The sequence below is a fragment of the Entelurus aequoreus genome, linkage group LG03, assembly GCF_033978785.1.
Source record: "Entelurus aequoreus isolate RoL-2023_Sb linkage group LG03, RoL_Eaeq_v1.1, whole genome shotgun sequence".
Lineage (NCBI taxonomy): Eukaryota > Metazoa > Chordata > Actinopteri > Syngnathiformes > Syngnathidae > Entelurus > Entelurus aequoreus.
This window is the reverse complement of record NC_084733.1, coordinates 38018091-38045176: the sequence shown is the minus strand read 5'-3', so window position 1 is coordinate 38045176 and position 27086 is coordinate 38018091. Positions and strand designations below refer to the sequence as shown.

General features: G+C 39.1%; 1 protein-coding gene across 6 annotated transcripts in view; it reads left to right on the top strand.

Moving 5' to 3' along the window:
• LOC133646430 (disheveled-associated activator of morphogenesis 2-like) overlaps positions 1–27086 on the top strand; it is a 178961-nt gene that overhangs the window by 48860 nt on the left and 103015 nt on the right. The window contains exon 1 of one of the 6 annotated variants that reach the window (XM_062041771.1): positions 2693–2913. The exons of 4 other annotated variants lie outside the window; for them this stretch is intronic. The gene's annotated coding sequence lies outside the window, so the exon portion shown is untranslated. Of the gene's footprint in view, positions 1–2692; positions 2918–27086 lie in introns of those variants that run through there. One more of the 6 variants, XM_062041769.1, reaches the window with a different exon arrangement.

Sequence of the window (27086 nt, the reverse complement as noted above, 5' to 3'; positions counted from 1 at the left end):
ACCTACTGCCGACCGACTTAAATTTTTTTTTTAGCTTTATGTCATCTTACTTACAAAAGCAGTCCCGGTAAAAGTCTAAATGTTATGTAACCGTAAGTGAAGCATCACCCACCATTGAACAGCGCGTGCAGCATGCGTTTGCTGCAGGGATGTCGCCCCTTCTCACGGCGAAAAATAGTCCCTTGTCGGGAGAAAAACTTGCCATGGCTTTGAACATGATATTTCCATAAGGTTGACTTTCTTTTGTCCATTTCTGCTCGCTTGTGGCTTATCAGTAGCAAGTGAACTGCAGCCAAGTTCCCCTCACTACGGCATGGCCCGAGGGTCAAAAAGGAAGTGTTCGTGTTAATCGGCCATTAAAAAAAATTGTGTCGTTATTGAAAATAATCAGTTTTGACATTTACTATTCAAAGTAATTCATAGGAGCACCCAGAAGTAATCATGTAACATAATCACTCAAAGGACAGTTCAAGTTTACCACAGCAAGGATCATCATCTCTTTTGTGCGCACACCATGTGGACATGCAAATCGATGCCAAACCGACAATTTTGTTCATAGAGAAAGTTACACTCTGTCCAAGCATAAGAGGGGAAATGCTTTAGTCTCGCCACTATGATTATTATAATCACTGCCAACTGCATTTCCATTAATTAGCCAATGTAATTTACCAGGCTCTAATAGGATTTACCCCATGATTAGAGATGGGGCTTTAGGTAATGACTACTTTACCTTGGAGGCAGAGAGACATAATGCACATGTAATTGTGAACACTGACGAAGTGGATACCTTGGAAATCTAAAATCCATAGGATACATTTGCTTCAGAATGTTGCCAAGCAGCTTTATAACATTTGTCTTTTGTCCGCATAAAAAGAATGATTCTACATTTATCACTCAAATTATTGGATAATGATAACGTTTATTCAGATGTGAGATTGAAGTATTCCATTAAGGGTTGTTCTATTTCAAACCAATGCGTACCTATTTGGAACAGCCTATTGGCTGTTTGTCACTAATACATATTCAGGTTTATGTGTTTTAGCGCTTTAAAATATTATTGTATTGATGAGTCGGATGAATGATGGATGTAAAGCTTGCTGACTTTTACATTCCTGTGGCCACATTGATTTAGTAGACAAACTGATGATTGGTGGTGTTTGATATCAGTATGACCTGTGAACTTAAAGCACCGACATCTTTGTGTTTGATAATATCAAAAGAATGAGATAATGACTGACAAGTGTTTGGAGAGTTTCAGATACAAATATTTGCACTTTGTGACCTCTTACTATGTCACTTGGATGATGTCCTGCAGCTGAACCCTCCACCCTTTACTCACTGCATGTAGCCAACAGCAGAATTTTGTACAATCAAGAGTCTCACCTACTTCTCTGATTAGACTTCAGGGATTCCTCTTCCTGTGTGGGTCAGAAAGGTGTTCCCTAATGAAGTACATGTGCTTGTTTTGGAGTGTGTGCCTTTTTGCGTGCCAGCATTGAGATTCCGTGCCAGGACAAGGGGTTTCCTTTGGGTGTTGTGTCTATGATAGGAGTCTGGGTGTTAGACAGGCAATAGACTGCAAAGCAAAATTTCCTCTCTATTTCTTGGCCTCTCGCAACAAGCACATGTTCTATAATGTACAGTACATCCACTTAAGTCCCTTGGCAGTGTAAAGCTGCCCCACTACTTCAGTCAGTGTCTTACCTGAGAAATTACCATTACAGAAAATCTTATTGTTGGCTTAGTCTGACTGAGGCTGGACTTCTGTGCAACAGTACATTGGCTTAATATATATCATGATTACCATGTTAAAACTTCATTAATTGCAGAATCTGTACATTAATTGTTATTCATTGTGGTTCAATCTATGTGAACACCACAGTTTCACCCAATGTAGAGTACAGGCTGCAAACTACTTTTAAGAAGTTGTTGTACCAGGAAAAGCAGATCAAATGCTGCCTTTGGACAACACACAGACCTTGTTTCCACCAAGTGGTACATATTTTTGGCATTTCTGTTGGAACCGGAGGGAATAAGCGGTAGAAAATGGATGGATGGATATATAACCCTTCATTATGGCACCAGTCTTAGTAGTACACTTTGTTTCTTTCACAAACACTGTTGCATGCTGCGTTTCTGTTTTTTGTTTCAATATGTTGGAGGGTTATACAATCTAGTGCTGCTATTATTACACACTGTTTAAGTAGTTGACCCAACTATCCTGTTACCATACACAACCTGGGGTTCGAAAACGCAAACCTTATCAACATATGCAGAGGATGACCAAACTGAACTTTAATGCTTGGTCGCAAGATTTTTTTGAGAAGGACACAGTGTCATCTATGGTATTGGAGGTGTAAGTAATTTGGTCCTTTGTTCAATGTCTCTCCAATGTATAATTGTTTGTGCTTTCTGTGTTCCCTACTGTAACGGGTTAAGTGCAGTGCCAAATTTCATAAAATGGGTGTAGTGTAAATTAATGGCAATAACAATATTATTCTTAATATTGTTGCTGCAATGGGAACAGGATTCCAAAAATGGAGAATGATTCAAAGGCATGTGTGGCAAGAAGAGAAAGATGGAAAGTGGGTGGGAGAGGGAGAGAGAATGAGTCGGAGCAACGTCAACAGCTCAGCTCCCAGTTCTGTCAGCTGAAACCCATATCTGTGCTCAGAAGTTCAGAGCAGGGAAGTAGACGTAACACAGCAGCTTTAGTGTGGATACTGTTTTGTACTATCTAGCAATGCCTTGAAAGTCTTCTGCCGTGCTGCAAAAGACTAAAACTGGGAAATAATGGGAGGCTACCTAATGGTTATGTAAAATCTTCTTAATTTGTTTTGCTGAAACCCTGGTCCTTTTATTCCATGTGACGTGACACAGGAGCGACCCATCTCTCAGCATAGTCTGTTTGAAGTGGGTAAGTGAGATACTTGATCTTGATATTGGTACTTGTAAACTCAGCCGGTCTTTGTGAGTAATAGCTACACTGTAGTGCTGTTCACTCAGTCGGGTATGGTACACTCTCAACGGCTACAGATGTTAAGAGTCAGTTTATTCATGCACCACATCTCACTGTTTATTCCAGCCCAAAATAGACCACAGCAGAAATTCCATTCAGATATTTTTTAACTTTACTGTGATTGGAAGTAAGTGCAATATTTGTACTTTTTATATCGTGGCTTAGAGGTCATAAATGGTAGCTATTGCATGGTAGTAAAAACACGCATGGTCTTAATGTTGCACTCAAAGGGGTTGGCAGCATGTCTGCGTTTACTTTTGTGTGGTTCTGTATGTAAGATCAAAACTTTTATGCCACTGAATTTTTTAGGGTTAGGCAACTGCTACAAAGAAACAATTTTAGCTTGTTACATTGAATGGAGAAGTACAGTGAGAAAACTTAAAAGTTGGATAGTGGTGAAATGTGTTAAAATGTAACTGGTTATGTCTAATTTAACCTGGTTGTTTATCCTTTTGGTTCAATTAATTTGGAAAAATCGGCCAAATGGAATCTGTTTACTGTGCATATTGAGACTAAAAATCTTGTTATTGATGTCCTTAAAAAAATACAAATGTATTTTGGGATGCAGGAGGGCAGAATCCTCTTTGTTTTGGTCCCAACTGATTGGCCTTTTGTTGACCACATGTTGGACAAGGTGAATCTCTAGTATTGTTTGTAACAATACATTTTATTTTGAGTCTGAATCAGAATGGACTTGAAACATTTTCAGCATTTACTTACTTTTACTTATTTTCTTTGTGTTCGGTACTCCATGTGCACGTTTGCTTAGCACCCATACATACACTGCGGTTCCAGCACATGTGCGGTTATTTTACATATGTGGTATCCCTACACTTTCTGCAGTAATTTTCACAATGGTCTTTGTTATGGTTATTGTATTTTGTCTTTACAGCATTCACATTTGAGCTCAAGAGAACTAGACTATATTAGAGTTCACTTGCTTTGTCCTAGTGAGCAAAAAACAGGTAGACTCACAATTTGATTGAATTACACATCCAAGGTGTGTGATTCAATTTAATTAGAAACATAACTCTACATACAATTACAAAAATAAGTGCATTTCACACCTTAGTAAATTATAAATATTTCAACAGCGCCATATTTTAAAAACAAATATATCTGATCGAATGGCGACCAATTAGGGTGTACCCTACTTTGTACCCTTTTCCGTTTGGCTTATGCCAAGATGATACCAGATGATAGTATGCACACTTGACAATACGAACCGAGCTCAATGGACCATAACTGAATAGCATGAGCAACCTTCCTTAGACCAATGAGCTAATTATATCCCTTCATATGCTGAGTAGAATAAAAAGTAATTATGTATAGTAAGTAAGTAAGTACATTTTATATATAAAGCGCTTTTCACAGATAAAATCACAAAGTGCTATACAAAACATAGGTGAATTAAAACAACAATTCAATTAAAACAACAGGGGCAACATCATAAAAAGTAGATTTGAGACGATAGTTAAAAGGTTCATTAACTAAAAGCTTTACTGAAAAGAGAAGTCTTCAAATTTTTTAAAAAGTCTCAACACAGTCAAGCTCACGAAGGGACTGGTCGTGCAAGTTGTTTCCAAGTCTGGGGGCTATAGCCTGGAATGCCAGGTCTCAACGGGTTTTAAAATTAGTTTTTGGGATCTTTAGGAGCCTGAATACCAGAAGCTGCAGTATAGGCGGTCTAGAAATGTTTTAGAGAGGAAGGAAAGGCTATCATAGTGTTAATGTGATGGTTTTTGGTTTGTTTTGGTTAAACAACTGCATAGTTCAACCCACTATCATTCGCAAAACATATTTGAACTTAACTTATCTTGATTGTTACAAATTCTGATTTTGCTTTTATTTTGACTCTTTCCATGTTTCCCAGTGGAGCCCAAACACTGCCTGGAAGATTAGACTAACATAAACACCCTAGACCGATTTCCAGGGTTCCCCATCATAAAGCTGGGGTACTTGAATCTTGTGTCCCCCCCACTCTGCGAACCTGCGCACCTCACTGATAGTCCCTCCCAGTCTTATCCTCTCTGGAAGTGCACAAAATCTCGCACGAAAGCTGTACGTTCACATGCATAGGTTGTTGACAGTCTGAAGTTGCATCGAAGGATCCCCTAGTTCGTATTTTGTTGCAGACTATCGGTAACACACATCACCATGCAAAAGGATACACACAAAACATTAGATTACTTTTCTAGAAGGAAAACAGCCCCTTGCTCGTCCAACATTAGGGCATGGCGCAGTGGGTAGAGCGGCCGTGCCAGAAACCTGAGGCTTGCAGGTTCGCTCCCCGGCTCTTGACATCTAAATCGCTGCCGTTGTGTCCTTGGGCAGGACACTTCACCCTTGCTCCCAGTGCGCTCACACTGGTGAATGAATGATGAATGATATGTGGGAGTTGGAGGGGCCGTAGGCACAAACTGGCAGCCGCGCTTCCGTCAGTCTACCCCAGGGCAGCTGTGGCTATGAAAGTAGCTTACCACCACCAGGTGTGAATGGATGATGGGTTCTCACTTCTCTGTGAAGCGCTTTGAGTGTCTAGAAAAGCGCTATATAAATCTAATCCATTATTATTATTATTATTAATATTATTATTATTATTATTATATATAATAATATATATGTATGTATATATATATATATATATATATATATATATATATATATATATATATATATATATATATATATATATATATATATATATATATATATATATACCGTATTTTTCGGACTATAAGTCGCAGTTTTTTTCATAGTTTGGACGGGGGTGCGACTTATACTCAGGAGCGACTTGTGTGTGAAATTATTAACACATTACCGTGAAATAGCAAACAATATTATTTAGCTCATTCACGTAAGAGACTAGACGTATAAGATTTAATCGGATTTAACGATTAAGAGTGACAGATTGTTTGGTAAACGTATAGCATGTTCTATATGTTATAGTTATTTGAATGACTCTTACCATAATATATTACATTAACATACCAGGCACGTTCTCAGTTGGTTATTTATGCGTCATATAACGTACACTTATTCAGCCTGTTGTTCACTATTCTTTATTTATTTTAAATTGCCTTTCAAATGTCTATTCTTGGTGTTGGGTTTTATCAAATAAATTCCCCCCAAAAATGCGACTTATACTCCAGTGCGACTTTTATATATGTTTTTTTTGCTTCTTTATTGTGCATTTTCGGCCGGTGCGACTTATGCTCCGAAAAATACGGTATTTATATATTTATTTATTTATATATATATATATATATATATATATATATATATATATATATATATATATATATATATATATATATATATATATATATATATATATATATATATATATATATATATATATATATATATATATATATATATATATATATATCACGTCAGCCAATGAGGAGGCTGCTTTGTGGGGTCTGCTCACCCCTACTTTCTCTAAATCCTGTGGTTGGATCTGGAGGTGTTGACCGAAGACAAATTATTTTGTCTTCCGAGGTTTTATTTACTAAAATACTTAATTATAAGGTACAGACAGCAAACAGACGTACTATTTTTTTCAGAAATGATTACTGTTACGATTTACTGTACAATACTAATACGATTTTATTTTTTTTAGTTAAAGAATATAACTTAGGTACCCCAGCTTTAAGAGATTATAATGTTCTTATTTCCCAGGTGGAAGCTTTGCCTGCAACAATTCAGAGGCTGTCATCTTCTTTGTAAATCCTTGCCGTGTGCCAAATGCATGCTGATGAAAGTTTACACAACAGAGTTATATATTTCCACATATTAAATTACTTATGGATGTCTTTTGTAGGGTTTCTCAAGTCTATTTTATAGATGGAAAACATTCCATACAGACAACTTAGGGTTTACTATTTTTACTTTACCACTGCTTTTAGTAGACACTGGCATTTATAAATACAAACATGTTAGAAAAGTTTAATAATCTTAACTGTGCAAACATTCTTGTAATTAATTGTGTTGAGCAAAACAATAGTGTACAGTAACTACTTTTTATTCAATTTATTTTGGCTTTATTAGCATCAAATGTTCATCTAATTAAATTATTATTTTCCATGTATTCTTCTGTGCCACATGGATGCAGTGACACGACTAAAGGATTGAGCATGTTGGGAAGGTGTTAATGAAAGTTGAGAACTCACACGTTGCATACATACCCCTGCTGCCGTCAGCACTCTCAGGTCTTTCCATATTTTATTGATCATTATGGATGTATGAAGTGCTCTCTCAGGATTAGTGGGAGAGCGGCGAAGAGTCACTTAGCTACGAGACGCTTTGTCGCATCAGCCCTGCTGCTGACTGGCAGGTTAATGGCCTTTTCATTAGGATTGCGGAAAAAGAGGGACTATGTCTGAAAAGCTTCTTAAATTCAACTATCTGATCTTGTGAATGGTATTAGCATCATGTTGTATTCAAAATGAATTTTATCTTGGAGGCTTTGCAGGTCCAAAACCAAATAGGAGATATGAGAAGAAGTGATGGTATTTTCCTCTCTGTCCTTCTTGGAAAGTCCCCTCACAGACTATTATGTATGTGCCAGTGACACACTTTCTAGGGCTTATTATGTTGAGGCATTTGTCCTCTTTATAGTGCCTTAATTTAGTGTTGTATTACTGTAGGCTAGTTAAAAAAAACTGCTGGTCACTTCAGAGGGTTACCCCTATTTGAGTGGCTATAACTGTCACTGTAGAGAATTCCAGACATTACAGCAGCTGTTGACCTCACATAGGAAATATTAATAGCTTAATGAATGCAAAGTATATATATATAATACTGCAGTCTTTCTGGTAAGGACTGACAGTGTTTTATGTGGAGGACCAAAGGTTGCTTTTTTTCACTTTTAAACAGAAAATGATAGCTTCAACAAGTTCGGACTAAAATTGGCAAATTGCTTTAACTTGTATTCCACATACGGCATAACAATATATTTTGTGCAAAAGTGCATTGACTTGGTGACCGCAATTCAATAATATGTTTGAATGCATATGTGTGCCAAAATATGTTACTACATATCCAAAAGTTTGTTTGGATCCAGAAATTGTAACTGTTTTGTTACTCCCATAATAGTTATCTAATCTCGAGAGCTGTTTGCAGGGTTTATGTTCCAATAACCGGGGCGAATTGTAAAATGCAGCAAAAAAATTAATGCACCTGAAAAGAATAAGAAACAGCCCATTGAATCCTTATTTTAGATACTCTAGTGCAAGGGTGCCCACACTTTTTCAGCAGGTGAGCTACTTTTTAAATGACCAAGTCGAGGTGATCTACCTCATACTGTATATATATATATATACATATACACACACACACACACACACACACATACGTATATATATATATATATATATATATATATATATATATATATATATATATATATATATATATATATATAATTTATATATATATATATATATAATTTATATTTATTTCTTTTGCCGTTTTTGTTCAAATGTTAAAGGTGTTTTAATGAATATACATGCATGTTTTACATATAGATTCCTTTCTTTCATGAAGACAAGAATATAAGTTGGTGTATTACCTGATTCTGATGACTTGCATTGATTGGAATCAGACAGCAGTGCGGATAACGCCCACATTTTCAAATGGAGGAGAAAAAAAGTTCCTCCTTTCTGTCTAATGCTACAAACCCCGTTTCTATATGAGTTGGGAAATTGTGTTAGATGTAAATATAAACGGAATACAATGATTTGCAAATCATTTTCAACCCATATTTAGTTGAATAGGCTACAAAGACAACATATTTGATGTTCAAACTGATAAACATTTTTTTTTTGCAAATAATCATTAACTTTAGAATTTGATGTCAAACACTTATTTGGAACATCCCACAGGTGAACAGGCAAATTGGGAACAGGTGGGTGCCATGATTGGGTATAAAAGTAGATTCCATGAAATGCTCAGTCATTCACAAACAAGGATGGGGCTGGGGTCACCACTTTGTCAACAAATGCGTGAGCAAATTGTAGAACAGTTTAAGAAAAACCTTTCTCAACCAGCTATTGCAAGGAATTTAGGGATTTCACCATCTACAGTCCGTAATCATCAAAGGGTTCAGAGAATCTGGAGAAATCACTGCACATGAGCAGCTAAGCCCGTGACCTTCGATCCCTCAGGCTGTACTGCATCAACAAGCGACATCAGTGTGTAAAGGATATCACCACATGGGCTCAGGAACACTTCAGAAACCCACTGTCAGTGACTACAGTTGGTCGCTACATCTGTAAGTGCAAGTTAAAACTCTCCTATGCAAGGCGAAAACCGTTTATCAACAACACCCAGAAACGCCGTCGGCTTCGCTGGGCCTGAGCTCATCTAAGATGAACTGATACAAAGTGGAAAAGTGTTCTGTGGTCTGACGAATCCACATTTCAAATTGTTTTTGGAAACTGTGGACGTCGTGTCCGGACCAAAGAGGAAAAGAACTATCCGGATTGTTATAGGCGCAAAGTTGAAAAGCCAGCATCTGTGGTGGTATGGGGGTGTATTAGTGCCCAAGACATGGGTAACTTACACATCTGTGAAGGCGCCATTAATGCTGAAAGGTACATACAGGTTTTGGAGCAACATATGTTGCCATCCAAGCAACGTTACCATAGACGCCCCTGCTTATTTCAGCAAGACAATGCCAAGCCACATGTTACATCAACGTGGCTTCATAGTAAAAGAGTGCGGGTACTAGACTGGCCTGCCTGTAGTCCAGACCTGTCTGCCATTGAAAATGTGTGGCGCATTATGAAGCCTAAAATACCACAACGGAGACCCCTCGGACTGTTGAACAACTTAAGCTGTACGTCAAGCAAGAATTCCACCTGAGAAGCTTAAAAATGTGTCTCCTCAGTTCCCAAACGTTTACTGAGTGTTGTTAAAAGGAAAGGCCATGTAACACAGTGGTGAACTTGCCCTTTCCAACTGCTTTGGCATGTGTTGCAGCCATGAAATTCTAAGTTAATTATTATTTGCAAAAAATAAATAAAGTTTAATGAGTTTGAACATCAAATATCTTGTCTTTGTAGTGCATTCAATTGAATATGGGTTGAAAAGGATTTGCAAATCATTGTATTCCGTTTATATTTACATCTAACACAATTTCCCATCTCATATGGAAACGGGGTTTGTACATGAAAGTGGTTGGTTTTTGGCATCTTATTTGTCCAGCTTCCATATTCGTTTTTATACACTTTACAATAAATACATTGGCGGCAAACTCCGTAGCTTGCTAGCTTGTTTGCGCTGGCTTTCGGAGACTCTTATTTTGTTAGTGCAGGTGTGATGGAGCGGCACTTTTATTGTGAAGACTGGAACTGTGCGGTCAGTCTTTAGGCTTTTGACGGGAGGTACGGTTGAAATAAAAAAGTGTCTTTTTTCCTTCACACTGAGCTGGCAGCAGCCAGCATTATTTCACAAGATCCTGGGGTGCCTTGAATTTCAATTAAGTGACGGAAGTGACGTCATAGTGAAGATTTATGATCGCTAATTTGTAGGTCTATTTTTTTTAATGCCTGGCTGGTGGTCGACTGACACATCCTCCGCGATCGACCGGTAGCTCGCGATCGACGTAATGGGCACCGCTGCTCTAGTGGAAATGCTATAATATTCCTCCAACACTTATTGAATGAAAAAAATATATATATATATACTCCCCATTAATTAATGGTAATAAAAGATGATACAACAGTGTTGCAATGGTACATATATTCATATTTAGATTTTATTACTATATATATTCGAATGAGAGAATGCCGAACTGCGAATAAGCGGTGATCTACTGTATTCGTTGCTAGCCCTAATACATTTCTTCACACAAGGACACTAACAGTTCATGCAATCTGCCACTGCACACATATATTATTTTAATCATACAACTTACCAGTGGGTTTTGACTTTTATTTACAACTTTCTCTTCAGCTGCAACTGATCAATATCAGGGCCCTAATACTGGTTTTATAGGCCTTTGTTTATCAAAATAAATTGTTTTAATCACAGTTGCTACAAATGCTTGGACTGTGTGTGGACAATGCCATCACTCCACAGAGTGATTTTTTTTCTTGTGTCAAACCAAATCAGTCCGCTATTAGAAATGTCCCTGGCACATCATAAACAGCAATCCCTCCACCGTCCTCTATTTCCAGTGGTGTGGTGTAGGCATTTTCTTTTTATGGCCGATTATGCCATTCAGTCCTGTTAAAACCAGCAGTGCTTGTTTGTTTTCATTTTGGCTGCAATCCAATAAGGCCTCAGAAAATTCTTAAAAGTTAGCTATGAACCAGACAGTTTAAATATATATATCTATGTGTATGTGTGTGTATATATATATATATATTACGTTTTTAATCCAGCAGATGGCGGATGACCATTATGAACAGAGGTAGGAAAAATTATCGATTTTCCAATGCATCACAATGAGAACGTGGACAATTCTGAATCAATAGACAAATATACAAATAGCTATTATTTACATATGTTAAGTAAGGTAATAGACAGTTTTAAAATGTGGCATTAATGCTAATGTTCTCTAAAAGTTTATTTCTAGGTTTTGTTTTATCTAACTATGGGGGAATCATTAACTAACATTCTTTTAACAAACAATGTGTTATCTGGGTTAGCGCCAAGTCAGCAGACACACACGGAAGAGGCGAGCACAAGCTATACTAGCCATGGCGCTTAGCTAGTTTGAATGTGAAGTAGTGAACCAAGACAAGAATAAATGCTTTGTACACTTCAACAGAAAGATAATCAGAACTGTGTTACAGCAGACAGTAATGTTTAATGGCAGATTGAAATAAAGTGTTTATTCTTTTATAATCGGTTCTAATCAGCACTCAGCAATTACACAACATTTAGCAGGTTGAATATCACATTTTATCAATGAATATAGAAGGTTAACAAAATGTCATGCAGAGATAAGAATACCATTACATTTAGAACAAGAAATGTACAGAATATCAGAAGCATTTATTCTGGTAGAAATATAACAGATGTCATTACCAAACATCTTTGACCATCAAACCATGATTGTAACAATCCACCTTTTGTGTTATTAATGTGTGAAACTGATATCTAAACATAGTGTAGCACCCCCTCTGAATGCAAGTGCTCCTACAGCAGGAATACAAATTCTGTATTGCAACAAGATACAAAATCTGGCAAAACAGCAACGCACTGCAGGTAATTTTTTTTAATCGTCATTAAAAGCGTGTTTTTATCCTTTTCGTGTTGAACTGTTTAAAAAAGTATAATGTTAAAAAACATTTCCTTAAAGCAAACAAACTGTTCAGTCATGGTAATATAAACTTGAAACTGTTTAGGATACACTTATTCATGACAAAAATTATCTGTGATTATCGCGATTAATTTTGAGTTAACTATGAATAAACTGTGATTATCGCGATTAAATATTTTGACAGCCCTAAACCCTATATAATATATCAACCAAAAAACAATATAATATAATAATAATAAAAATACACTCTTGTGGTCAGCTTAGTTCCTAATGTTATGATTTTGTACACTCTCAAAATAGCACATAATGGTAGGGGTACAATTGCTTGGCAGGTAGTGCTTTTGTGTCCCTGATAAAAGTTACAACATTTTGTCTGAACCCAATAACCCTATAGGGGTTCACAAGTATAGAGCATTTCTTGAATGACAATTATGGACTCCTAATGTGTTCATATGTTGTCTACATCCCAGACACACTCCCAGCCCAACAGCTGAAAAGGATTTCAGCTGTCTCATCTTCATAGCTTCCCCTATCTTGATTGCAGGGAGGAAACAATTGAAAGAGCACAGGAATTTTGGGTGGTTGCAAGGAATGGCAGAATAGAGGGGTTAAGGAAAGGGTGGATTTCCGGTCTTCTGAATCTTCCTGGAAGATGCACGTAGGCACAAAACAAAAACGGCTCATCGGTAACTGCCCACGGAAGATTTGAAGCCTGTTACGCTCACATACTGTGTGTGTGTTATAATGCCAATACATGGTAGATGACACACTTCATTATTTCTTTAAAAAGCTGACGGAACAATTGATCAGACTAGACCGGGGTCGGCAAACCGCGGCACTAGTGCCGCATGCAGCTCTTTAGCGCTGCCCTAGTGGCTCCCTGGAGCATTTTCAAAAATGTATGAAAATGAAAAAAGATGGTGGAAAAAACATTTTATGTTTTAATATGGTTTCTGTGGGAGGAAAAATATGATACAAATCTTCATAATTTTTAGAAATCCCACTGTTTATATTAAACATGCTTCACTGATGAGAGTATTTGGCGAGCGCCCTTTTGTCCTACTCATTTGGGCGGTCCTTGAACTCACCGTAGTTTGTTGACATGTACAAGTTTTTCCGACACTGCCACAGAAAGTTTTATGTTATTCTTTCTTTGTCTCATTTTGTCCACCAAACTTTTTATGCCGTGCGTGAATGCACAAAGGTGAGCTTTGTTGATGTTATCACCAAAAATGATTCCCGGGCACGGCACCGCTGCTGCCCACTGCTCTCCTCACCTCCCAGGGGGTGAACAAGGGGATGGGTCAAATGCAGAGGACAAATTTCACCACACCTAGTGTGTGTGTGTGACAATCATTGGTACTTTAACTTTAACTTTATTGACTTGTGTGGAGTGCTAATCAGGCATATTTGGTCAGTGCATGACTGCAAGCTAATCGATGCTAACATGCTATTTAGGCTAGCTCTATGTACATATTGCATCATTATGCTTAGTTTGTATGTGTATTTGAGCTAATTTAATTTCCTATACTTATGTCCTCTGTGTATTGAATTTATATTTGCATGTCTTACGGCATATTATCTGTATGTAATAATGGCTGCATTTCTGATAGTTGTTTGTGTGCCGTTATAGACCACAGGAAAGTTACCCAGCTTGCCAAGATTGTAATTAATCCATTAGAAGAAGACAGCCTGCCATTTCCTTTAACTTGGACACACACATCTATAACTTTGGCCAATCTAAGCCAGTTCTTTCCAACATTCATCTCACCCTCTGCGAAGCCTCCGTTTTACTAATATTTTCTAATTATGTAAAATGTGTAGAATAGATATTAACTTTCAACATTTCTTTCAACGAAGATTTGCGACAGTCATTTTGATAGTAGACTAATATAGTGAAGTGAAGTGAAGTGAATTACATTTATATAGCGCTTTTTCTCAAGTGACTCAAAGCGCTTTACATAGTGAAACCCAATATCTAAGTTACATTCAAACCAGTGTGGGTGGCACTGGGAGCAGGTGGGTAAAGTGTCTTGCCCAAGGACACAACGGCAGTGACTAGGATGGCGGAAGCGGGGATCGAACCTGCAACCCTCAAGTTGCTGGCACGGCCGCTCTACCAACCGAGCTATACATAATATAGACACTTACCACATGTGTTGCCTTCATCATAACACTCATATAAGGCTTTTCATTTTTTGCGGCTCCAGACAGATTTTTGTTTTTGAATTTTTGGTCCAATATGGCTCTTTCAACATTTTGGGCTACCGACCCTTGGACTAGACTCTCGGATAGATTTGTCAATACCAAATCTTCCAGCCCACTGTCCAGGTCCGCATAAAAAGGCATACAGTGTATATATTCCCCTGAACTCCCAAGCTGAGTGTGGACTTGCAGAATGAACGCAGGAATGCATTGCATGTAAATGTACCATGAAATATTGTCGGTTCCTTAGCTGTCAGCTCTGGTCATTTGTCATTTAAGGGTCTAGCTCCCTGCTTACCACCGAGACCTCTAACAGAATAGTTGGGTGATGTCACATCTCAGAAATGTAAGTGCACTCAGTGTGTTACTTGTTTAATTTAGTACCTTTACATTATTTTCGACATATATTACATATGTCTTTTATCATGAAACTTGCTTCAATCACCATCCTACATGTAAGTTAAATACTGTATTGATGTAACAGAGTATTTTCTTACCTAGAAGATGGATAATCCTATATTCAATGTAGAGAGGTTTGTACAGTATATGCAAACTACAGTAACAGTCAGAATCATCAAGCAATTGTCGAGTAGCTAAGAGATAATCATTCACAATTAAACCCCCTGAATCCCTGTTGTTGTGAATGTAGTTGTTATGCTGCCCATGCATGCTATACTACTGTAACTGATTTTTATTCCATATTGATCGCTGACCTGGTAGGGTTAGACTAATGTGCTTTTCCCAATGCCCCAAATTAGTAGGTCTGGGTGGCCCTAGGTCTTAGTGTAGTCTACATGAGAATACATTTTCCATTTCCCAAGTGATTTGGCTTGGAGTCAATAGCTTTGTAAGGGGAGATAGAATGTAAGCTTGGTCCATTAGTCATCGGACAGACGCAAGGGAGGGCATTTTCGAGTGGGCCATGTCTAGGGCACAGACCTCCAATGGGTCGCATTGCTCTGGTAAACACAGTTGGAAGGCCGTGCTAGCAACTTGAGGGTTCCTGGTTCGATCCTCAGCTTCTGCCATTCTAGTCCCTTCCGTTGTGTTCTTGAGCAAGACACTTAATCCTTGCTCCTGATGGGTCGTGGTTAGGGCCTTGCATGGCAGCTCTCACCATCAGTGTGTGAATGTGGAAACAGTGTCAAAGCGCTTTGAGTACCTTGAAGGTAGAAAAGCGCTATACAGTATAACCCATTTACCATTCACTATGAGACAAGTGCCACAGTGCTGTAAAATGTGTGTTGATTTTGCACAAACCCAAGACAGCCATTACTTCAACCTTTTAACAGATAACATATGAAAAGTGGCATTCATAGTTAATTACTTCTGTTTAGAGATCGACAAATATGTTTTTTTCAGGTCCAATTAGGGCTGGGCGATATGGCCTTTTTTTAATATCTCAATATTTTTAGGCCATGTCACGATACACGATATATATCTCGATATTTTGCCTTGGCCTTGAATGAACACTTGATGCATATAATCACAGCAGTATGAAAAGATTGTGAGTAGAATTATTTTTTCATTATTGGTTTAAATCTTGTAAAATGAAAATATGGCTTTGTAGTCGCTAACATTGAAAGTCAATTGTTGTATTTGTGAAAATAGGGGGCAGATATTATACGTTTTTAACTTCTTTCTACTCCTTTTCATTCATATTATACTTTAATGTTATGTTGATTAATTTATTTGTATTTTATTCCTTTGTTTGATTTTTTTTATGAATGAATGAAATAAATAAATGAACTGAACTGGATATACATGTGCACCTATTCTAGCTTGTTTGCACATGTATACTCTTAGAGCCTGATTTACTAAGATGCAAATACCACGCGCTAGACGTGTGCAAAAAAATTGTGTGTACTACGTACAAGTGGGCGTGTTGTGTGTGATCCACTAACACAGACACTGACTCTCATTGTCTGCACATTCATGTTATCATGCTCTTACCTGTGTGTGTGCGTGCGTGCGTGCGTGATGTGTGATGTGTTGAACAAGCAGCACACATATATAATCTGTATCACCTTTTCTGAATCGCAACCTAGACAACAGAAAAATATGCACACTGACTCTTAATTCTGTGCGCCAAGCCGTGGATCGCATCACCAGCGCATCTGGTATGACTCAGATGCAAAAAAAATAATAAATGCACAATGAAAGACATCTTTTCATGTGGGAGATATATTATAGTAAAATATTTCCTTAATAAAAAAACGAATGACATTAAAAAAAACAAAAAACACCAGCAGACACCAAACGCATCAATTGAATTTGTTTTAAGTCATCCAGCAGCAATAAAATTACAAAAGGAAATGGCTGAATAGATGATATGGCTAATATTTTTTATATCTGGCCGTCCAAAATGTTGACACACACACACACAGAAGGGAGGGCTCTCTGTCTGTCCATCGGCACTCAGTACACTCAGTACCTGTCAATGCACTAAATTAATCCGATTTCTCAAATAGTTTGGCTTTTAATAAGCCTCCTACAGCCCATGGAAACACCTTAATTCGATGGTGTTCGGTTTTTGAAAGGAGAGGACCCTTCGTATCGCACATGCAAGCCAGTCTCAACGCTGGGCATACAAACTTGGAAGCAGATGCCTTTCAATAAAAACGTAGCAAAAAAGGTCATTGAAGAGGAGACTTTTTATTTGCTTCACAATTTAAAAGAACAGATCATTTTGAAGTTCATCGACGGTAGAAAAAAAGAAACAGAGATTTATTTAAGAAGGTAGCAAAGGGAATGTAAACTGCCGGCTTAATTCGGACTCCCGAACTAAAAACGAATGAGATTAAAAATAATGAAGCAGGTATATTAAAGGCGAATAATAAAGCATACACAAACTTCTTAACGCTGCATAAGTGCACTCCTTTTGTTTCCGTGATTCGCCGGTCTGTCTTTGCTTTGAACCTGCTTCCATCCTGATACATTCTTGGTAGTAGCGTCATGTTCATAGCACAATCCGAGATCATTTCTTGATACTGTCTGTTATTTAAAATCAACATAGCCATTACAGACCTAATTTTTTGTAATCTGTGCCAATATTGCAGCGGACATCACTTAAAGCAAGTTATAAGGATCCGCAGATGGCTAGTGGGTCGTCATAAGTCAACCGGAAAAGGAACACTAAAATGAAATAAGTGCCCTACATTGTACGGGAAGCACATGGCGTATGACCAATTGTCGCATTAGAGAAAGTACATGGACACTTGGACTTCACATGTAGATGTGAAAGTAATTTTTTTTTTAAACTGTATATCAGACTAATTTAGTGCACAGAAACGTAGGGATTGATCCTGCAGCCGTGTGTGGAACAGTCAGTTTGCACGTGCTAAATAAAACGGAAAAAAGTGCTCGAAAAACGATGATGAGATTGCACATGCTAAATAGTTATATTTGCATTTTCTCCTCTCAGTTTTGTGGTCGTTTTGATGATCAGCATACCTTTTACATATTAATGAAGACAGAGACGCAAAATGGATTGCACGCCTTATTCTGCTCACTTAACAGACGCAATCCACTTTGCACACGTTAGGATATCAGCTTTGCGTGTGCTATCAGGTGTGCGCGTGTTTTAGTACACGTAGACATTTAGTAAATCAGGCCCTTAGTTGACAAAATAAACACGCTCAATTGTACATTGTAGCAACGTGACTATTGTCGGTGCTGCTCCCTCCTCCTCTTCCACTGACCTACTTCCAGGCACAAGGGACCATGGAGCGAGTCAGTGGTTTGAATGAGAAGTGGCCAACGTATCTCCCTTTATAACTCCCTCTTTGCATCACCTCCTTCACATTTCTCGCCCTCTCTCTCTCACTCATTCTCTTACTCTGTCTCTCGCTCTCTCTCTCTCTCTGTTTCTCACTCTCTCTTACTCTATGCTGGACTGTACTCCAGACCCATCAAACGTTGGGATGCCAGTAGGCTCGTCTCTCTGTTTCAAGGCTCACGGTGTGTGAGTATGCAACATGTGCTTTTATCTGAGCCTCGAGTAGGAGAGTGTGATTTTTGAACATGTGACTGTAGCTGTGTGCACACCATGCACGATGAGCAGGGAATTAATCAAAGTGTGTCTGTGGTTTTGCACTTTCTACTGTCGTGTGTGCATGTGTTGATGTCTGTCATGACAAGCAGTGCTGCAGTTGACACGCACGCTGGAGTGGCTTATACAGTAACCCTAACCTACAGATACCCAAAGTATTTTAAACATGAAATGAAATGAAATTAAATGAGTTTATTTCGGTCATATAATCAACCATTTTGTGTGATCAATTTAACAGCACAGATTATACATGTTAACAATCATACATACACACACAAAAAGAAAAAAAATGACTGAAAAAGGAATAGGCTGAAGCCAAGGCCTATATTGGCCTATCCTATACATTCACTGAAAATTAGATTGCCTGGAACATCAATGTTCAAAAAATCAATGGGATGAAAGTAATCGTTGCTATATTTTATAATTTTCCATTATTTCCCCTTTCAAGGCTTTCTTAAACCTTAACAAAGAACTACATCTCTGCAACTCATCACTGAGCTTGTTCCACCATTTAACTCCATCCATCCATCCATCCATCCATTTTCTACCGCTTATTCCCTTTTGGGGTCGCGGGGGGCGCAGGAGCCTATCTCAGCTACAATCGGGCGGAAGGCGGGGTACACACTGGACAAGTCGCCACCTCATCGAAGGGCCAACACAGATAGACAGACAACATTCACACTCACATTCACACACTAGGGCCAATTTAGTGTTGCCAATCAACCTATCCCCAGGTGCATGTCTTTGGAGGTGGGAGGAAGCCGGAGTACCCGGAGGGAACCCACGCAGTCACGGGGAGAACATGCAAACTCCACACAGAAAGATCCCGAGCCCGGGATTCAACCCGAGACTACTCAGGACCTTCGTATTGTGAGGCAGATGCACTAACCCCTCTGCCACCGTGCTGCCCCCATTTAACTCCTAAAACTGAAATACGTTTGTATTTTATATTCGTTCTTACTTTACATATTTCAAAAATCAATATCCCCCGTAAATTATAATTTTCTCCTCTTAATTTAAATAACCTAAGAATACAAGCTGGAAGGCTGTTGTTCTTTACTCGAAATACCTTGGATGGTCAGTGTGGCAGAAGATCTGTGTGGTATCGGACTGTATCACAGATTTGAACATTATTCACCGTTCTATTGGTTATGACAATAATGTTAACAATATAGGGGCCTGTGATCAACTTTTGACTGAGTGGAATCACTATTGTCTTAAACTGTCCAGAATCCATTGGAAACAGAAATAACTAGAAAAACAGACCTCCGGCAGGCCCCATTTCTCAATAGTAAAGAATCCTTTAAAAAAAAAAAAAAAAGTCCTAAATCCAGACGGTGACCGAATCTCTAAATGTAACCACTTGTTCCTTATCCTATATCGGTAATTTCCCGAAAGTTTAAGCAAAACCCGATTGTAACCTTTTGAGGTTTGTTGCTAACTGACAATCAGACAAACCTCCAGCAAATACATAACATCCTGGCAGAGGTAATTATTTGGTAGTTAATCAATGTATAAATAATTTAGCCATGTCCATGCCTGTTGGATTTATTTGTTTATCGTTTCCAAACAGGCTACAATAGGGTTCACCCTTTGCATTAGTCATAGCCAGTAATCTAAAGAGGTTCATTAGGTCTTCAAAAAAGTATGCAATTTTGTTATTCTTATAGCCAGACCTGTGTTTATTTCCGTACCTGACGGTTTCGGCCACAACTGTTGCCTTCCTCAGAGGTTGTCACGTGATGTTGCTGTGACGTGTCTGGTCAGCTGATTTAAACAGTTTTTGGCACTGTCTTCCTGCTTGTAGTACCACAGCAACATCACGTGACAACCTCTGAGGAAGGCAACAGTTGTGGCCGAAACCGTCAGGTACGGAAATAAACACAGGTCTGTCTATAAGAATAACAAAATCGCATTGGTCATAGCCCTTGGGCGCATTTTATGACCTACAGGGGTTTATTTTAATTGTTCGGACCTTTCCATCTAAACGCTAGATGTCCAAGCGAGATGACCATAAATTAGGATTAACAATTTATTCTACAAAATGGAGAAAGTACAAACAGTAGCAGTACAGCACAGGGGAGAAGACTAAGCTGTCCAAAATCCGGCCCATTCCTTTAAGATGTTCACTCTACACACATGCTTTGGCCACCTTGCCGTCCCGTCCTGGCGGAGATGTTAAACTGAAACTTAATTTAGCATGTGTGTTGGACACACACAGTCGTTTCCAGTCTTACTCCATCCGCACCTGGTACATCCTATCAAAATGCATGTGTACAGATGAAAAAAAATAGGGTGAGAGCATTGTGATTTTCTCTTCAAGCAAAACGAAGGCCAAAAAGACCAACTTCTTGAGGCGTTTCATTTTGCCCAAAGGTGGGAAAAATATTTCCTTAACAGAACTCCGCACATAAAATCGTTCATGTACTACAGGCTCCATCCAACCATTTTCTACACCGCTTGTCCCTTTCTGGGTCGTGGGGTGTGTGGAGGGGGGCTGGAGCCTATCCCAGCTGCATTCGGGCGGAAAGCGGGGTACACCCTGGACAAGTCGTCACCTCATCGCAGGGCCAACACAGATAGACCGACCACATTCACAATCACATTCACACACTAGGGTCGATTTAATGTTGCAAATCAACCTATCCTCAGGTGCATGTCTTTTGGAGGTGGGAGGAAACCGGAGGGAACCCACACAGTCACGGGGAGAACATGCAAACATTTTGCATGGGTTTTGTTTTACAGACCATCTTCAAGCTGCTTTCTGACTGTCTCTTCAAAATGCGCTGTTTTGTGGGTGGTCTTATTTACATGCCGAAGCCTTCCGCTAGGCCAAGCCGCCTTCGACTGCTTCTCCACCCCGTCAGCCATGTTGTAGTTTTTAGAGCTTCCATATTGAGTCTTGACCGATATAAGTTAGATGTATATGCTACATTTTATTAGAAATGGCCACAACAGAGGATTTTAGCATGCATGTACGAGCCAGTCTGCCCCACAAAAGGATAATTAAAATAAGGAAGTTATTGACAATAACCGAATAAAATGGCGGACTCGCACTAGGCTCTTCGAGTAAACATCTGCCATATACAGTATATCCGCTGACGTAACTATGGCATAATATGTCCCTAAAGTCAGGTACATGTTTCATTTGGTTTTGGTTCATACCAAGCTTTTCATCGCCACTACAGCATCTTGTATGTTGCATGACTGTCACTGTTTCTGCCGAGAATTCGATAAGAAATATTATCCTCACTCTTTATGGCTCAATTTTAGGATTGAGTGAGAGAATTTTTCCAATGTTAATCTCCCAAAGTAAAACCCTGTCCCCCACGTTTCTTGTTCCATGTCATATTTTAGTGAGTAATATCACCAAGGATTAAAAATGCTTGGGGAGGATGTGAAAGGTGGTTAGGGGAGACTGCCAGATGTTATTGGTTGAGGGGTGGGGGCTTTAGGGGGAAATGTCACCCCCTGTAAAAGGAATAATGGAAGATGGAGTAAAGGGTAGTGGAAGATGGACTCGGAAGCTGATAAGGAGACAAGGCGGGCACATTCTCTGTGTTGGTGCACATTTGTCACTTAGTCAATTTGAATGATGACTCCTTTGTAAAGAGAATGACTAAAGGTTTCATTCCTCAGTGTGTATGCTTTTCTTATACTATCTCCTCCATGCCTAAAATTTATTATTTTGATTCTTCTGTTTTAAAAAGGTATTTGATGCACTTATCTACTGCTATGGTAATTCTTGACGACAATGCAAGTGCAAATATTTCTTCTGGTGGCAAAGTTGGCTAACTATCTAAAATATATAGCTGTGGTAGAATCCAGGTCAGTACTGCCATTTATTTCATAGCTTACTTTGCACAAAACAATGTAGTCACTGTGTACACATTTTAATGCTGTGTGACTAGACAGTAGTTGCTGTTGTTTCTCACAACCTTAAAGGTTGAGTAAGTTAGCAAACAACAAAGGACGCTTAATAATGCCATTTTCAAGATAATGAATGATGCATTATGTGATGAAGCAGTCTTTAAACAACTGTAAAGCAGTAGGAAATGTGATAACCTCTTTCAAAATCAGATTTATTGGCAAAGTATGTTTAACACACATTGAATTTGACTAGTTTACTGTGCTCTTTGATGTAAGAAACAAAGAAAAACACATCAACTACGAGAAAGCTACACTTTTTATTATAATCTGGCAGTTATTTCACTGATATTGAAAACCTAATGGAAACCACCCCATCCCAGCCCCACAAACACCGTCACTTATATTCAGGGTTAGGAATAGGGGATATGAACCAAAACTGATATTGTGGTATTTTTTGGCTGAATCGCAATATATGATATATGTCGGTATTTTAAACAAAACGTGTTAAGTGTTTAGTTTAAAATCAACACCGCAGTAGTGTTAATACAAGTGTTCTGAAAAATACTTTTTTTAAAGTAATTATTTATAGTTACTCATTACTTAACCAAAAAAGTAATTTAATTACTAATGGAATTACTCTTTAATAAATTGTAATTAATTACTAGGGAAAGTAATTAATGCATTACTTAAAAAAACTTTAAATGTATGTCATGTGCAGTCAAAAGATGTTTATGAGAGCAGCGTGCACGTGTGTTTGTGTGCCTTTAAAAGGCGGTGTTTGTTGCCAAGCGACTAGTGACGTCAGTGAGGCTTTCAACTGAACCGTATTTGTTAGCTTTAGCAGTTAGCAGCTGCAGATTGTTGGCTCTGAGGGCTGTTCTGTTGAATGTTTTCACCGGCTTGTGTTACCTCTGGTCAATAAAGAGGAGCTGCCGCAAAAGCTACAGTGTGGGTACGTCGGCTGTGTGCGAAGGTGAATGCGGCGTGGGGTCTGTGTCGGCAATGCGTGGTAGCGAATTCGGACGTGTGCTATACCCAATCTCGGCTATGCTGCATGCAGGGCGCCTAGGGGTGTAACGGTACACAAAAATTTCGCTTCAGTACGTACCTCGGTTTAGAGGTCACGGTTCGGTTCATTTTCGGTACAGTAAGAAAACAACAAAATATAAATGTTTTGGTTATTTATTTACCAAATTTGTAAACAATGGCATAACATACATTTACATACAGGGTCTATTGCCAGGGTTAATGTGGTCAACATATATAAAATAAAAACTAAATAAGATAAGGCTCAGAATGGTTTCTTAACAAAACCTTCCTACTTATAAAGTTCTTTTTTTGATTGATTGATTGAGACTTTTATTAGTAGATTGCACAGTACAGTACATATTCCGTACAATTGACCACTAAATGGTAACACCCGAATACGTTTTTCAACTTGTTTAAGTCAGGGTCCACGTTAATCAACATTAAACTGCCTCAAGTTGTTGCTCAGATTAAATAAAATGACAAAACTTTTCTTCTACATATAAAAAGTGAAACATTAAACAGTTTCAAGTCAACTCAGCCTCAGATTAACTTTTCTTCCCCCCCCCACCCCCCCCCCCCCACCCCCCCCCAGCCTGGCTAACTTGGCAGTAAGAGGATATATGGGCTTATTGTTCTTCCACCATAGAAGTGGGTCAAAATCTAGTTTCTAATGCACTATGGTCTTAAATCTGCTGCTATAAAAACATTTGTTATTGCTTTAGCCCTGCCTGACTCGCCAAGGAGAGGCTGCTTGAATGCGGTGATGACGCTTCAAATGGCTTAGCACAGACCTGGGTATTCTGCGGCCCGCGGGCCACATCCGGCCCTTTGTACGTCCCTGTCCGGCCCGCGTGAGGCCAATTATAAATTACAAAATACATTTTAAAAAGTATCTATTTCGAGTGTGCAATACAACAGTGCTGCTTTTGTTTTGAAAAGCGTTATTTGTATTACTTCCGTGTGGACGTATGCTCATGCGCGCAGCGGCAATCACAAATACAAAATACATTTTAAAAAAACATCTTTGTCGTGCGTGCAATACAACTGTGCTGCTTTTATTTTGAAAAGTGTTATATGTGCGTATGTCCTGTGAGGGAAGGCGCACAGCGGTTATCCCCGAGACGCAAAAAAGAGAAAAGTTGATGACGAATGGCGTGTTTTAAAAAAGATATGGACTGCCAAGTAAAGGTAAAGCCGTGTGCTTATTTGTGGTACACATGTTGCTGTGTTTAAAGAATATAGTGTAACGACCTGCTGAAGTAGATGTTGTCTTCTTGAGTTGTGTAAATGAGAAGTGAGGAGACGTGCGGGTGGAAGGAACGAGATATGTTGAGCTGTGTTAGTATAGCTTGCTCAATAAAAGTTTAAAAATTGCGTCAGACTTGCTGTGCACTTCTTCTGGACGCTACAATTGGTGTCAGAAGTAAAACTTTGCGCATACTGCGCTGCTTGTGTGCTACGTCATCGGGAGGTACGTGCCACGCGAGGAGCTCGCCGCAAAAAGAGAGAGAGAGAGAGAGAGAGAGAGACAGAGAGAGAGAGAGAGAGAGAGAGAGAGAGAGAGAGAGAGAGAGAGAGAGCGTTTACAGGTGCAGCCACGCTGCTTGCCACGGGGGGAATTCCGCCCTCAATGAAGACTCCCAGGTTTGATGGCAAGGCGAACTGGGAGGCATTTCATCCCACTTCTGACATCAATTGTAGCGTCCAGAAGAAGTGCACACCAAGTCTGACGTTCTTTTTAAACTTTTATTGAGCATGCTGTACTAACACAGCTCAACTTATCTCGTTCTTTCCAAAAGGAAAACCAATCCTCACTCCTCATTTCCGCAACAGCAACGCTTCTTCCTTCTTCGCCAATCACCTTACAGACGTGCTACGTTCACAACAAAGAGGATGCAGGATGAAGTGACAGAAATTGAAATTTTTGTATTGTAATATACATCAGGAAGTGTTGTGTAAGAAAGTGTTAAAAATAAAACCATCAAAAGCCATCTGCTTTTGTATAAAGATAAGTTAGGTTAAATGAAAATATTATTATTATTATTATTATCTATCTTACGGTATATCAAAAATAATTTGTACAAAACTTAATTGAAATATTGTCGGTGTGGCCCTCCAGCAGTGCTCGGGTTGCTCATGCGGCCCCCGGTAAAAATTAATTGCCCACTCCTGGCTTAGCATGTTTGACGTGTTGTCAGAAGCAGCTGCTGAACATGGTCGGCAAACCTCCGTCCTCCATTGTTGTATCGCGCAGCCAAAGTGTTCCCAAACAGGAGATCTTAACGAGGCAGGAGGGTCTTCCAGCTCTGGCTTTTACATGTTGTCGTAGCCCGGTCGTTGCTAGCATGCCGTGTGTTGTGCCTCGGTGTGCATTGTTTACACAAAGTGCGGTACGCTACTTAATATGTCCGTGTGGAAACTCGTTCGGTACACCTCCGAACCGAACCGAAACCCCCGTACCGAAACGGTTCAATACAAATACACGTACCATTACACCCCTACGGACGCCCCAACGGCGGCTTGCCACACCCGCCGTAACAAACTCACATCAAAAGATACCAGCATGGTGGTATCGTGTCAAATATATATCTCTTTCTAAAATATACTTGCATTAACTGTAAAACCGGTAAACTGCCCAGCTCTATTCAGGGTCATCTTATATTGAGTTCATTACAATATATTGCTGTGTGTAAATATTGACTGATGTATCTATCGATCAAGTTTTTTTATATAGCCCTTAATCACAAATGCTTCAAAGGGCATTACAAACTGACCAAATACCCCAATCTAAACCCACATCCGGGCAAAGTAAAACTCTAAAGACCCCAGCTGGGTAAAAAGAAGGAACCTTGAGGGTGATCGGCTGCAATGGATGTCGAGTACTATCCACTGGGAAGTCAACACATAGTCATTGGGGGATCTTCTCTGCCAAATCAGCCCACAGTTTTGAAGTGGAAGAGTGGTCCACCCCCGTGTCACAACTTGGGTCATTTAGCACCACATCCAGACTGGTACCTCTCCAGAAATTACCCATGGCTACCTGGTAGTAAACACTCTATACTGTATTTGTCCTCAGCCTACTTTCTTTGTACTGGAAGCAGGCCAGCAGAACTGGTGGTGTTGAGTGAGGACTGCCTGCATGTGGGGCTCACACATGTTACACACACACACACACACACACACACACACACACACACACACACACACACACACGCACAGTTTGCTGCAGACTGGCTTCAATCCACCATACAACAAAACAAAATGAATAGTGAAACATATTAATAGTACAACCACAAACATTTCTGGAAACTTGCTTATGCATGTCGTTTTGTTTGTCTATATCTGTAATGCTATAGCTGCAGTTTCAGAACAATTACTTTCTAAGATTTATGGGATTATTCAATGTTCACAAGGGAGCCCTCTTGTTATTTACTGTAGCAGTTAGTCGTTTAGCAAAAACACGCTTAAGTAAATGTTATTAAATGTACTGAACAGGGGCATCAAAGTAGGGTGATGAGTGGGGATGTTGTGCCTCGGCCCCTAGTACAGGGGGACCAATGGGCTTTTGTTAAGTTTGGAACATTTTTGTCTGCCATATAAATATGTAAATGATAAAAAAGATGACGTCATAAAAG